This window comes from Pelodiscus sinensis, chromosome 5 (assembly GCF_052426305.1).
Source record: "Pelodiscus sinensis isolate ZL-2025 chromosome 5, ASM5242630v1, whole genome shotgun sequence".
NCBI classification, from domain to species: domain Eukaryota; kingdom Metazoa; phylum Chordata; order Testudines; family Trionychidae; genus Pelodiscus; species Pelodiscus sinensis.
Genome location: NC_143056.1, coordinates 68774910 through 68790299, shown reverse-complemented (window position 1 = coordinate 68790299; position 15390 = coordinate 68774910). Strand labels below are relative to the sequence as shown.

At 42.0% G+C, this 15390-nt stretch overlaps 1 protein-coding gene across 9 annotated transcripts in view; it reads left to right on the top strand.

Annotated features, from left to right (window-relative positions):
• Positions 1 to 15390, top strand: part of PCNX1 (pecanex 1) — a 159898-nt gene that overhangs the window by 29531 nt on the left and 114977 nt on the right. The gene's annotated exons all lie outside the window — the stretch shown is intronic.

The window sequence follows — 15390 nt, the reverse complement described above, 5'->3', positions numbered from 1 at the left end:
TGTAAGGGAATAATGCAATATTATGGAATCTATTGTTTTGTTTTACTAGAACTGTGTTTTTTAGGTTACATCATCATAACTGAGGTTATACCTGCTTCACCGTTGCCCTCAAAACTAATTAAAAGAATCCCGTGTAAAATTATGAAGCTTTTTTTTAAAAAAAAAACCTTTGTGCTACTTGAAATTGCAGGAATAACTCTTTGGTGTCTGATTGCAATTGTCTAGCATTTCTTGGCACTACACTTCTTTAAAAAAAAATCTACCCTTGTTTTGGATACGGATGTGAATGGGTAACTGGATACCTGGTAAGCATCACCCTTAATGGGTGATGCTTACTGGGTAATAATTGTTACTCAGGAACAGCTCTCCCCTAACCTCTCCTGCTGCTTCTGCTCTGTGCAAGGCTGCTGACTCCCAGCCTACAAGCCTATGCAGGCTGGGAGCTGGCAGTCCTTCCCCCTTCCCCTCACATTGCTGTTTCCTGCCCTTCCCTCTCCACTTGTGAGGCGGTTAACTCCCAGGCTGCCCTGTCACAGAAACTAGGAGCCAGCAGCCCCTGCTACTCCAGCCGGGAAGGGGGGAAGGACAGGGCACTAGCCCCTCAGGCTGGAATGGTGTCATTCCCTCTCCCCTCCCCCCGTTCAGTCGTTTTAACCTGTTAAACTTTTACATTTACCCAGTTAACTAATTAAATGTGATTTTTATATCCCTAGTTTTGGATTGCTTTTTCTCATAACAGTTGAGTTACCTTACTAAATCTTTATAGAATGATACAACTGGAAGGTCTCCTAAGAGATCAAGTCTAGTCCTCATGGCAGGACCAAGCACCATCTAGATTCTCTGACAGGAGTTTGTATAACCTGCTCTGTAAAATTTCCAATAATAGAGATTCCACAACATCCCTGAGCAATTTATTCCATCCCTAACTTACCAGTTAGGAAGTTTTTTCCTAATGTCCAGCCTAAACCTCCCTTGCTGCAATTTAAGCCAATTGCTGCTTGTCCTATCATCGGAGGCCAAGGAGAATAATTTTTCTCCCTCCTCATTGTAACAACCTTTTAGGTAGTTGTAAATTGCTATCATGTTCCCTCTGTCATCGTCTTCTTTAAGTTTAGACTAAACAAACCCAGTTTTGTTTAGTCTTCCCTTATAGGTCATGTTTTCTAGACCTTTAATCATTTTTCTTGCTCTTCTCTGGACATTCTCCAATTTGTCCACTTCTTTCCTGAAATGCAATGCCCCGAATTGGACACGACACTCTAGTTGAGGCCTAAGCAGAATGGAGTAAAGTGGAAGAATTACTTTTCATGTCCGGCTAATACAGCCCAGAATGACACTTGCTACTTTTGCAACAGTATTTACCTTGTGGTCCACTTTCACCCCTTGATCCTTTTTCTGTGGTACTCCTTCCTAAACAGTCATTTCTGTGTGTGTAATTGTGGTTGTGATTGTGATTGTTCCCTCCTAAGTGGAATACTTCATAAGAACGACTATACTGGGTCAGACCAATGGTCCATCTAACCCAGTATCCTGTCTGCCGATAGTGGCCAATACCAGATGCCCTAGAGAGAGGGAACACAACATGATCCCTGTCACTCACCTCTGGAGAAACAGGCTAGGGACACCATTTCTACCCATTCTGGCTAATAGCCATTGATGGACCTAACCTCCATGAATCTATCTAGCTCTTTTTTGAAACCTGTTAAAGCCCTAGACTTCACCATATCCTCTGGCAAGGAGTTCTTCAGGTTGACTGTGCACTGAGTGAAGAAAAACTTCCTTTTGTATGTTTTAAACCTGCTACATATTAATTTCATTTGGTGACTCCTAGTTCTTATATTCGTCTTCTCTTTTCTAAGATGAAAAGTCCAAGTCTTTTTAATATCTCTTCATATGGGACCCATTCCAAACCTCTAATCATTTTTGTTACCTTTTTCTGAACCTTTTCCAATGCCAATATATTTTTGAAGTCAAGTTACCACATCTCTATGCAGTATTCAAGACATGGGTGTACCATGATTTTATGTAGAGGCAATATGATATTTTCTGTCTTATTCTCTATCCCTTTTAAAATTATTCCTAACATTCTATTTGCTTTTTTGACCGCTGCTGCAGACTGAGTATATGTTTTTAGAGAACTATCCACAATGACTCCAAGATCTCTCTCTTGAGTAGTGGTAACCAAATCAGTTCCCCTACTTCCGTATGTGTAGTTGGGATTATTTTTTCTAATGTGCATTACTTTACATTTATCAGCATTGAATTTCATTTGCCATTTTGTTGTCCAATCACTTAGTTTGGTGAGATCTTTGTGAAGCTCTTCAGTCTGTTTTGGTCTTAACTATCTTGAACACTTTATCTATGTGTCTAACAATTTAATTCTTCACTATAGTTTCAACTAATTTGCCTGGCACTGACATTAAACTTACTGGTCTGTAATTGCCAGGATCACCTCTAGAGACCTTTTTAAATATTGACGTCATGTTAGCTATCTTCCAATCATTAGGTATGGAAGCTGATGTTAAAGGATAGGTTACAAACCACAATTAATAGTTCCGCAATTTCACATTTGAGTTTTCAGAACTCTTGGGTAAATGCCATCTGGTCCCAGTGACTTGTTACTGTTAAGTTTATCAGTTTGTTCCAAAACCACCTCTAGAGACACCTCAATCTGGGACAATTCCTCAGATTTGTCACCTAAAAGGAACGGCTGAGGTTTCGGAATTTCCCCAATTTCCTCAGCTGTGAACACCGAAGCAAAGAATTCATTTAGCTTCTCTGCAATGATTTTATGATCTTTGAGTGCTCCTTTAGCATCTCGAATGTCCAAGGGTCCCACTGGTTGGCTAGCCAGCTTCCTGCTTCTGATGTACTTTAACATTTCGCTATTGCTTTTTGAGGTTTTGGCTAGCTGTTCTTCAAACTCTTTTTAAACTTTTCTTATATTTTTACACTTAATTTGACAAAGTTTATGCTCCTTTTTATTTTCCTCACTAGGATTTGACATCCATGTTTTAAAAGATGTCTTATTTGTCACTGCTTTTTTTTTTTTTTTTTTTTTTTTTTTTTAAACTTGGTTAAGCCATGGTGGCACTTTTTTGGTTCTCTTACTATGTTTTTTAATTTGGGGTTATACATTTAAGTTGGGCCTCTCTTATGGTGTCTTTGAAAAGTTTCAATGCAGCTTGCAGGGATTTTACTTTAGTCACTGTACCTTTTAATTTCTGTTTAACTTCCTCATTTTTGTGTAGTTCCCCTTTCTGAAATTAAATGCTACAATGTTGGGCTGCTGAGGTGTTTTTTCCACCACAGGGATGTTAAATTTTATTACATTATGGTCACGATTTCCAAGAGGTCCAGTTATATTTACCTCTTGAACCAGATCTTGTGTTCCACTTAGGACTCAATCAAAAATAGCCTTTCCTCTTGTGGATTCCAGAACCAGATGCTCCAAGAAGCAGTCATTTAAAGTATCAGGTACTTCACATTTGTCCTTATTGAATTTCATCCTATTTTCCTCAGACCTTTTCTTGAATTTGTTCAGATTGTGTTGAATTATAATCCTGTTTTCCAAAGCACTTGGGACCCCTCCCAATTTGGTGTCTCCCACAAACATAAGTGCCATTATAAAAAACACTGATGAAGTTATTGAGCGGAACCAGATCCCAAACTGATGCCCATGGAACCCCACTCGTTTGCCTTTCCTTTGACTGTGAACCATTAATAACTACCCTTTGGGAAAGGTTATCCAACCAGTTATGCACCAACTTTACAGTAGTTTCCTAGTTGTTATTAATGAGAGAATCATGAGAGACTGTATCAAATGCCTTACTAAAGTCTACCAGTTTCCGCTTATCCACAAGGCTTGTTATCCTATCAAACTAAGCTGTCTGATGGTTTGACAAGATTTGTTCTGGACAAATACACGCTGACTATTATCAACATCTTATCGTCTAGATGTTTGCAAATGAATTCCTTAATTATTTGTTGCATTCTCTTTCCTGTTTGGTGTGTAAGGTTGGCATTATTCACCTTTTTATGGATGGGCACTGTATTTGCTCTTTTCCAGTCTTCTGGAATCTCTCTCATTCCATAACTATACAAAGATAATAGCTAATGCTTATATATCCTCTATCAACATCTTGAGTGTTCTAGGATGCATTTCACCAGGCCCTGGCAACTTGAGGCCATCTAGTTTTCCAAGTAATTTTTAACTTGTTCTTTCCCTCTTATAACTTCTGAACCTACCCCGTTTTCACTGGCATTCACTAGGTTAGGCATCCAGTTTCCACCAACATTAAAAATTGGAACAAAGAAGTCATTAAGCACCTCTGCTACTTCCAGATTTTCTGTTTTCTTCATTGAATAACAGGCCTACCATGTACTTGGTCTTCCTCCTGTTTATAACATATTGGGGGAGGGGGGAATTGTTACTCTTTTTCTCTAGCTAGTTTGATATTATTTTGTGCCTTGGCCTTCCTAATTTCCACCTATGTGCTTGCGGTTTTCATATTCATCCTTTGTAATTTGACCTAGTTTCCACTTTTTGTAGGACTCCTTTTTGAATTTTAGATCATCAAGAAACTCCTGGTTAATCCAGGGTGCTTTCTTGCCATACTTGCTATCTTTCCTAAGTAGTTGAATAGTTTGCTCTTGTCCCCTCAATAATATTTTAACAAAACTGCCACCTGTTTTCAAATGTTTTTCCTTTTAGATTGCCTCACTTGGGATTTTGCCTATCAATTCCCTGAGTTTTATTAGTCCGCCTTCTTGAAATCCAATCTTTATTTTGCTATTCTCCTTCCTATTATGCTTTAGAAATGCGAGCGCTACCATTTCATGATCACTTCCCCTCAAACTGCTTTCTTTTTGCAAATTTTTAACAAGTTCCTCCCTGTTTGACAAAATTAAATCAAATCTAGAACTACCTTTCCCTCTTGTAGCTTTCCTCATCTTCTGAAATAAAAAAAAAGTCTCCATTACATTCTAAGAACTTGATGGATTATCTGGGTCCTGTGTTATTTTCCCAACAGCTGTCTGGGTAGTTGGTCCCCTCTCACCACCAAATCCTGTGCTTTGAATGATATGTTAGATGTTTAAAAAAAAACAACAAAACAACCTCATTGCCTTCTTCCTGGTTAGATGGTCTGTGGTAGACTCCTAGTATAATAATATTGTTTTTTAACCCTTTTATCCTTACGCCACAAGGATAAAACAAGTATTTTGTATTTCCATCTCAACCTCAGTCCAAGTATATGCATTTTTAATATCAGGCAACACCTTCCCCCCTTTTTTCCCTGACTGTTCTTCCTGAACAAGCTGTACCCTTGTCGCTCATTTAGGCAATTTGTATCCAAATATGCTCTCCCCGTTCCTTGAAAGGTGACAGTGATGTTAGATATCGGTTATTTTAGTAATTGTGTAGCAGCAACAATTTCTAGCAGTTACTATAATGCTCCCCTCCCTCGTGGTGCGACTGGAAGCCAGTGTGCTCCTGGTTCCACTCCCGGGGAGCCCCCTGCCACTCCACGCTGCTCTAGCATCCCACCTGCGCCCCTCTCCCCCATGCTGCTGCATATTTATTGGAGGTAGCAGCGTGGAGGGTGGCATGTGAGAGCCTGTATGTGCGGGGAACTGTCTTAAAAGCCAGCTTCCCATATGTTCCAGATCCCTCCTGGCCCTGAAGCGTGGGGGGGGCGGGTGGTTCTGTAGAATCTGGTGCTCGGGGAGCCAGCTTTTAAGCACCAGACTCTGATAGGGAAGCGGGGGAGGGGGGGAGCGAGTGATGGGAGCAGGTGGGAGCCAGTACACATGGGAAGCTGGCTTTCAAACCAGCTCCCTCCTTCCCCCCGCACATATTGGCTCCCATGGAGTTGTGTCTTCTCTCCCTGTCCTCCTCCCTGCACAGCTGCCTCTCTATTGGAAGCAGCAGCATGGGGGAAGGGAGGGCAGGAAGGAGATGATACATGTGGGGAGGCAGCTCCTCCCAGATTCAGTGGGCTCTGCGGGGAGCCAGTTTAAAAGCCAGCTCCCCATGGGCACCAGTTCTTCTTCCCCCACCCTTGCTGCTTTTGTATCAGAGGCAGCAAGGGATGTGTGTGGGTGCGTGCTGTTTGGATTAACCAACGAGTCAAGACTTGTCAGTTAATCATTTAAACGACTATACGCTGATATCCCTAATTCCGTGGTCAGGGAAGCTGAAGCCATCCTCCCAACACCATTTTCCTAGCCAGCCATTCACTTTCAGGATGCATCTGTGTCTGCCTGGGTCCCTACCCGTGACTAGAAGGATAGAAGAGAACACTCCTACAGTTCAGACTTTCACCTGTACTCGCAGAGCTTTTTATCACTTCTGATCTGTTGAGGGTCATACCTTGCAGCATCATTTGTGCCCATATGCATGAGTAACATGGGATAGTAGTCGGATGGCTGGATGAATCCTTCCGTAATATCTCGGATACATGCTCATGGCAGGCAGCATACCTCCCAGGATGCCATATTAGGGTGACAGATTATTGCTTCTGTTCCCCTCGGAAGAGAATCTCCAACCACCACTACCCAGTGTCGCCGCCCGGGAGCGATTGCCGTGGACCTCCCAGCATTTTGGGATACATGGCTTCTCCTCCACCGCCTGTCTTTGCCACTGTAGCATAATTGTTCTCAATCACCATGGTGGGTGGGTTGGGAGCAGGGGTTGAGCATTGCCTATTGCCACAAGTAACCAGCTGCCAGTGACCTCTTCCCCTAGCAGTGTGACAGTACTCCTCTGTAGCTGGTTAGTTTCCTCAACCTTGGATGTCTCCACATGCATACTCTTGAGGAATTCCTCATGGGCATGAATGTTCCTCAGCCTATCCTCCACCTCCTGTAGCTGTTCTACCTGCTTCCTGAAAAATTCCACCAGTTGTCACCTTTCACGTTGGATGGTTCCCCTAGCCTGGTTTTCTGTGCATGGGAAATGTAGGCCTCAGTCACTGAAAAAACATACCGGGGTCTGGGTAGAGGCATCCATGGCCAGGTTGTTTATCTGGATATAAGCATAGGTAGAGGAGACAGGAAGAGCATGGTACAGGCAATGCAGCCCTTTCTCACCAAAGTGGCTGTATTAGGACTCCAACACATTTAAACTCCCTGGTTTGCAGTGTCCTGATTACTAGCTGTCCCTTGTCACTTAGCCTCTGGCTTTTTTATGCCTTCTCTCCTAGGTTTGCTCTCTCCCCTCTTTAACCACACAGAAGAGGGTGATCATAAGGCTGACTGAGGGTGATCAAGGGAAGAGAGGTTCAGTCCCTAGACACACCGTCCCAACTGACCCAGCTACTGAAATAACCTTCATATTTATTGGAATTTGATGTTTGGCTTTAGCTTTGCCATTGTTACCAAGGTGCAAAATCATTTGCATCAGGAATAACTTTTTTCCTTATTATTATTATCCAACTCAGTGCTCCTGACAGCGAGGGGACTACAGCTTCTTGTTGCTGTTTAAAATTGCTTGGGTTACCAAGGGAACATCAGACATAAACTTGAATTATTTATTGGTTGCAGGCAAAATGAGCACAGGGACATAATTTTTGTTAATATTGAGGATTTCATCTCAATCAGTCAGTAATCTGTTTTAGCTTCTGAGTTTTTATTAGTCATTTTGCCAAACAGACTACCTTACACCAAAAGGTCGAGTCTTGTCACTTGGTTTTTGGAAATTGAATGAATAAGAATGTTCAAGATCTCCTGTATAGATATGATTTGTCTGACTTCTAGTTTTCTTTGAATTTGGATTTTATGTCTGATACCTGGATCCTGTTAATGAAAGTCATGAAAACAATAAAACTGCAAGTGTGTGGGTAGATGCAACTTATAAAAACATTTTGTAATTAAGTTGTAAGAAATTGTAATTAAGTTACTTTTATTAGAGCAAGTACTGAATTTGCTTAAATCATAAGAAGTAATCACATTTCAACTTGTAAGGTGGAATTTGTTTAAAGTCCAAGTGGAAAACTAAACACAACCGACAGTATCCATTTACTGTCCATGATTTAGAAGCAAGCTTTATAACTTAAAGTATGTTTACTTTCTGAAAAATTGTGAAACTGGCATTAAGGATTCTGTCAGTGATTCTTGGTCAAATTTAATTTGGTTGGTAATGTATATAGCCCTGCTTAGTTGCCTGTAGTACAGGGGTGGGCAGTAATTTTTGACGGGGGGACCACTCCAAGATTTTGGAAAGTGGTCGAGGGCCGCACTCTTCCGTGATATTAATGGAGGAGATGCGGAGTCTGGAGTGGAGGTTGGCTGCAGAAGGGAACTTGGGGTAAGGGACTAGAGTGCAGGAGGGAGACCAGAGTCTGGGAGGCAGTTGGGATGAAGCAGGCAGTTGTGACCTAGGACAGGGGACTGGAGTGCAGGGCTTTGGGATGTGACCTAGGATACGAGGGGATTGTGATCTGGGGCAGGAGATTGGGGTACCAGATCTGGGAGGGGATATGGGTGTAAGAGAGGGACAGAGGGTTTGGGTATGTTGAGTGGGGAGGGCAGAGAATTGGTGTGCCAGAAGCAGACTGTGGCCAAGAGACTGACTTGTCAGCTGCCAAACTAGCCTGCCTTCCTGCAGAGCTTAAAATGTTTCCATGCCAGCCAGCTTGCTTGCCTGGCCATGTTCTTCATGAATATCTGAGCCCAGGAGAGGGGGCTTGATTCTTCTTATCTGCCTGTTATTCTAACAAGCATCTCTCATTGGCTGGTTTCTGCCAGAATGTGCTGGGGGAGGGGCAGCTTCTAAAACTTCCCCCTTCCCCTCCAGTTTCAAAACAGAAAGGGCGTAGTCTCATCTCCTGACCCAACACATGGGGGGGGGGGGGGGGAGAGAGTGAGGAGGAGGAAGGGGAAGGTGGAGGTGTTTTTCCTTTTACTGCTTGCAAAGTGTGGTGTTTGTGGATTTTTGGTCTGTGCATTTCATCATTTTCATTTCTCTTATGCTTTGTCAAGGCTGTTCCCTACTCCCGCATGACAAATGCAGAAGTGGGGGCCTGCAAAAGCACTCCAAAACCTGATCTCTACAGGCTTTGGTACCAAAACTTCCACCCCAAATCCTAATACCCGGACTTTGGGGAATATCCAGTGCCACCACCCAAGTATTCCAAGGAAACCAGGGAAGGGATCACTTGGGAAACCTCCTCCCTAAAACATCAGGGGTGCCTCAAGATTTTTCCCCCAAAGAGCGTGAAAAAGAAAAGAGAAAATAAGCTGCAGGCTGCTGTAGCTGTAGTCAGAGGCATCCATACTCACAGGTAGATTTTCCAGGTCACAGAAATGAGCCAATACCAGGTTAATTTAAAAAAAAAATAAGCCAACTTTTATAGGTGCCAGGATAATGACTAGATGGAAAAGAGCCATCTGTTAATTTAGATACTATGGAGGATCCCCTGGGCTCAGGACTTTAAGTACAAAAGGAAAACACTTTTAAAGGAAAAGAAAAAAATACACTTTGAACAGCTTTGAACATTAATTCCACATTCCCAAACCAGAAAACAATAAAACCTAAGCCCCAAGCCCCTTCCACATTCCAAACGCCTTGGCCCAAGACCAAAGTCTGCACCCTAACCCTCTACCCCAGCCTGGTGCAAGTGTGTGAGGATGGGGGAGGAAGGTGGATGGAGTGTGTAAGGTGAGGCCTTGGAGAAACGGTGGAGGGAGGAGTAGGGCCTCAAAGAAGGGGCAGGGAGGAAGTTGGGCAAAGGTATTTTGGTTTGAGGTAGATCTTACATTGACCTTAAATTGAAAAAATGATCTTGTGGTTAAAAGGTTGGAGACCACTGATTTACACTATGAAATACCCTTGACTAAATCTTATCGGGGAGCCATTGCTGAGGGGTGTCAGCTGTTGAGGGGGATGATCCTGAAGGCTGCTGGCCTGGGGAGGGGTTGATTAGGGGGCTGCACCACTGTTCTGGCTGCCCCAAGGACAGCTGCCAGGGGCTGCCAAGCTGCAGCTGCTTCTGTTCTCATGACTACTGCTCAAATGATCCCTGGGCACAGTTGTACCAGCCACTATGTGGATGGTCCCTGTGGTCAGCTGCCCTGGACCACTTGACAGACATGGAGTCCTAATCATTAGTAATGAGTTGTAGAATTTAGCAAATCACCTTCTGAGCAAATCTGAATAAAAAAAAGAATCCAGTCTGCTTTTTCACAAATAGCGCTTAGTGGTTAATATTGTTAAACATAGTAAAAAGACCTTTGCCATCAAAATGGTAAGCAGCTTTGATTTTAATACCAACTGGAACGTGTAATTAATAAAAGGTCTTTTTTTGTAATCTCTGTTCTGACCATAACTGCATTCTTGTTAGTTTAAATTCACTTACCTTAAACTATTTTAGTAGAAGTTGTTGTTTTAATGGTTTGTGATGTACAAATAAGGATGGACACAGTACACTGTCTCTAGAGATAACTGATCTTAATATGAGGACTCATTGCACCATGCTTTTATGTATTTAAATTTTAATAGATTATAACAACATGCCTCAAGGCCTAAATGTATTATAATTGCAAATTTAATTTTAAGCAGGTTTATTTTTAAAGAGAAGATTGTGTGTAGCTTAAGTAATCCTTTTAAAATCTAGTTTTATCCCCTCTAGATTGAAATTCCTCATGATGTTGTTTTTTTCCTATAGAACGCAGAGGGTGTTTAAGAAGCTGCTCATCCTGTTCCCTTGTCTTATTTGGTGGTGTATAATATACTCTTGCCATAACCATGTAATCATGAGCCGCAACTAGAATCCTATCTCTAATATGGGCAACCTAAGTCTTAGTTCCTTTTCAGGCTGAATGTGTCGTATGTACATGCCTGCTTGTGCTACTATAATCTTTAGGCAACATTCCCCTCTTAAGCCAATAACATAACAAAGAATTCATAATTCCTGGTGTTCCTCCACAGTATTACAGGTTTCAGAGAGGTAGGTGTGTTAGTCTGTTTTAGCAAAAATAAGAAGTCAGGTGGCACTTCAAAGACTACTAGAGAATAAGCTTTTGTGAACTACAACTCACTTCCTCCGATGCTGAAGAGAGAAGGAAAGATAGGGAAAAAACACTTTATCCCCCCCCCCCCACTTTTTCTTTCTTTGTAGGGCTTGCTTATCACTTAGACACAGTTGCATAAGAGGCAATTGAATGAAATGGAGTAGTTAAACTTCCAACTTCATAAGTAGCTATTTAACCCTTTATGGTGTATATGGTAGGGGCCAGGTTCATGGCAAAAGTGGAAATATGACTGCATAGTAAGCAAGTTCAGGATTGAGAACAGGTTTGTCATTAACCACCCTAACCCACTTTTTTTCCTCCTTTTGCTTTCCTGCTTTTGCTTTCACTGGCTCTATTTATGGACAACATCCACAAATGGCAATGTCAGTGAAGGCTAGCCACTCAGTATAAATATTTCCGACATAAACCTTTACTCACCGTAGCAAAAGGTTAACACAGTTGGATAGCACAGTATGTTGTGTAGAAAGTCCCTGAACTGCTTAGCATTGTGTTCAATCTTGGGTGCCCAGTGAGCTGTAGATCTGTGATACCTTGATCTGATTGTAGCTTATTGCAACAGATGCTCAGGGTAGTAGACGACAGCTTGATAGGCTTTTGCTGGAGCAGTCATAGAAAGAATGGAAGCATGTGTAACTAGCATAAATTAGCAGCCACTACCTTGAGTCAGCAAACTGTAAGGAGTACCCTATAGTTCAGTGGTTTTCAATTTTTGTTCTCATGACCCACTTGAAGAAAATTGTTGATGCCTATGCCCTAACATAATTATATCTTTTGACTAGACTGTGGGCTCAGGAGTGGGTCTGGGAATGAAGGGTTAGAGGTGCAGAAAGAGGCTCAGGGCTAGGGCAAGGGATTGGGGCCCTGGTTGGGCATAGGCTTAAGTACAGTGAGACTCAATCAGCTGAACAGCGTGGATTCTAAGGCTGGCTTCTCACCTGTTCTGGCACCTCAGACCACACTATGCCCCAGAAGCAGCCAGTAGCAGGTCTGAGTTCTAGGCAGAGGTGTGCAAGTGGCTCTGCGTGCTGCTGTCACATGCAAGCACCATCCATCCAGCTCCCATTGGCTGGAAACCACTGGCTGAGACACCCTGTTGCCCTCTGCTTAGGAGCTGGACCCGCTGCCAGGGCCGGCTTTAGGAAGTGCGGGGCCCAATTCGAACCGTCTTGGTGGTGCCCTCCTCCCAGCCCGGATTTTTTGTTGAGCAAAAAAAAACCAAACCACAACCACACACAAATATCACATCAATTAGATCTGATCAAAATCATATCTACATAATTGAACATTTTTCAAAAAAAGCCATCCTTTATTATGCAAAATTTTACACAATTAAATCAGTTGCTTTAAGTGTAGGTCAAATATTTTCAATTGCAAACTATCCAATTTTTTCAATAAAGTTTAAAATTTAATTTTTAAAATGTTACTAGAGTGTTGCAGTTTTCTGTTACATTGATTTACTTTTTAAATAGCAAAAATGGAGTCTTTGTTAAGAAAGTGTCAGTTGTGTGGTCAAATTCCAGTCCTTAGTGACTTCAGCACCAATGATTTCACTAGGTAATATGGTACTTCACCACCATTGCCTCCTTGCACTGCCCTTCAACACATTCCCTGCATGTTGAGTCCAGAGTCAGTCTACACAAGATTTTATCAATGATTTTTGCTCAAGCAATCACTGTGACAAGACAAGGACTCTCAATTGATTCGAGTCATCTCTGCCTTTAAACACTGGATGTAAAGTGTCAGATATAATTGAGGATTCCCAAATAGACTCTACACCACCAGAAATAAAACCTGTTTCTATCTTTTGTGACTTTCAGTTAGATGTGACTCACTGTCCTCTGCTTAGTGTTCAAGTTATGGTAGACCCTAAGCCAGGTCATATTAAGTTCAGGTCTTTAACCTTTTAATCATACAATATGGATAACATTTCATTCTCCCAGCTCCAAGTCTTAAGTGAATTTCAACCCAAAAGAGCCAAAATTGATCACCTTGTGTCTACTGATCACTGTGGCAAAGTAGGTTGTCTATATAAATAAGGTCTGCTTGTGAAGCCTTTTCCTACAGTTGATTAACAGATGGCAGTAGATGGCTCATTCAGACCACTGGCTGATAATAGTTAGTCACCCTGACCAGTCATTAACTCACCCTACTCACACTACTTTCCATTGTCTCTATGATTCTCTGATGAGATGTGACAAAAAAGGAGGATGGAAAGGGAAACTGAAGGGAGAGACCTCTCTAAATTCACCAAAGAGCAGTATGGCCAACCCAAAAAATCACAAGGAACGCCTATACAAAGTTATGAGACTGGTCTACAAATCATAAGATATTTTAAAAATAAAACATGTTGGAGTTTTATTGGCCTTTTGTTTTTTGAGTATTTAAGGTTCATGTTTTAAAGCTTTCCTCCTTAGCTGTAAGGCCCAGAAGTATAGAAAACTTTTTTTAAATGAAAGCTGAGATTCCTACATAATCAATTGACTCCAGGCCTTTAGAAAAACACCAAGGCTATGTCTGGACTGGCATGATTTTCTGCAAATGCTTTTAAATGAAAAGTTTTCCGTTAAAAGCATTTGCAGAAAAGATCGTCTACATTGGCACGGATGCTTTTCTGCAAAAGCACTTTTTGCAGAAAAGTGTCCGTGCCAATCTAGACGTGCTTTTGTGCAAAAAAGCCCCGATCGCCATTTTCGCGATCGGGGCTTTTTTGCACAAGACAAATCTGAGCTGTCTACACTGGTCCTTTTGCACAAAAGTTTTTACGCAAAAGGACTTTTGCCCGAATGGGAGCAGCGTAGTATTTCCACAAGAAGCACTGATTTCTTACATGAGATCGTCCGTGTTCTTGCGGAAATTCAAGCGGCCAGTGTAGACAGCTGGCAAGTTTTCCCGCAAAAGCAGCTGCTTTTGCGGAAATACTTGCCAGTCTAGGCACAGCCCAAATGTTTTGAGACTCATGATAAAACAATGGAGGAATTCTTGTAAGCCCATGCTTTGCCCACAGTATAAATAAATAAAATCTTCTCCACTAAACATCCTAATGATACTGCAAATGGTAAACTGAATTCAACAGCTCCTGAAATGAACAGGTATCAACCTAGTTTTTCATATTTGAGATGGGTTACCAGGAATCATACATGACAATATGAAATCTTTCCATTCTCAAGTCAGCATATTCAAAAAGCACCTATAATTTTGATCCATGCATTTATTGGATAGTGAAAGAGAAAGAGGAATTAGTGTAGATAAATGTTTAAATTAAAAAAAAAAGACTGAAGGAATTAGGACTGGGCTCCTACATCTCACGTTCAGAACTGACTAGGACACTTATGACCAGAGTTTCAAAGGTGTGTAAAGATCAGATAGATATCTTTGAAGATCCGAGTTGGCAACTGTCTCTTTAGGAGCTTAATTATCTTTGAAAAATCTGAGCTTAGATTTCCAAGTCCAATTTTCAAAAATGACTTTAGTCACTCAAGTGCCTTTGAAAATTTTAACTGAGTGACTAAAGAGAGAAAAATAGACAAAAGGCAGGAGATACGGTATTCCTTTTAAAAATGTGTGACATCTGTTTTTAGCTAAATTTTATATTTTTCTCCCGGGGCAACTGACAGCTTCAGCCCCCTCACTAAGCCACTGCTCCCCCTCCTGCAGATCTATCATCTTATGCATGTGCAAGATCTGTGAGAGCCGTCCCATGAATCTGCAGTTAGTTCCGATGGTGCCTGCTTCTGGGTGGTGTCTCAATGCTGCCACATTCACCTCCAAAGAGGGGGCTTCCCAAAGCAGACCCTTGCTGCTGACTCCCAAGGCATCCACAGGTCCAGTCTCCTTTCTATGGGCCCACTTCCCAGGGCTCCTTGATCTTGGATCTGGCTTCCATCCCTTCTCCAAGCCCCATCAGAACTACTGTGCCCTCCTTAAGAAAAGAATAAACAGGAGGATTGGAAATTAACCCACCCAGTCTCACGTCCCCTAGGCAGGGAATGAGCCATCTACATTAGGCCCCAGCTGGAGTATCATGTCCAGTTCTAGGCACTACATTTCAGGAAATGTGGATAAAGCCCAGAGAAGAGCAACACAAATGATGAAAGATCAGGAGAACATCAGATATGAGGCAAGGCTGAAGAAATTAGCCCTGTTTACCTTGGAAAAGAGAAGACTGAAAAGGGACATGAGAGCAGCTTTCAAGTATCTAAAAGAGTATCATGAGGAGGAGGAGGAAGAAAAATTGTTCTGCTTGGCCTCTGAGGTTAGGATGAAAAGCAATGGGCATAAATTGCAGATATTTAAGACTAGGTTAGACAGACACCTGTCAGGGATGAGGTAGGGCAACTCAACTTCGGAAGCACCAGG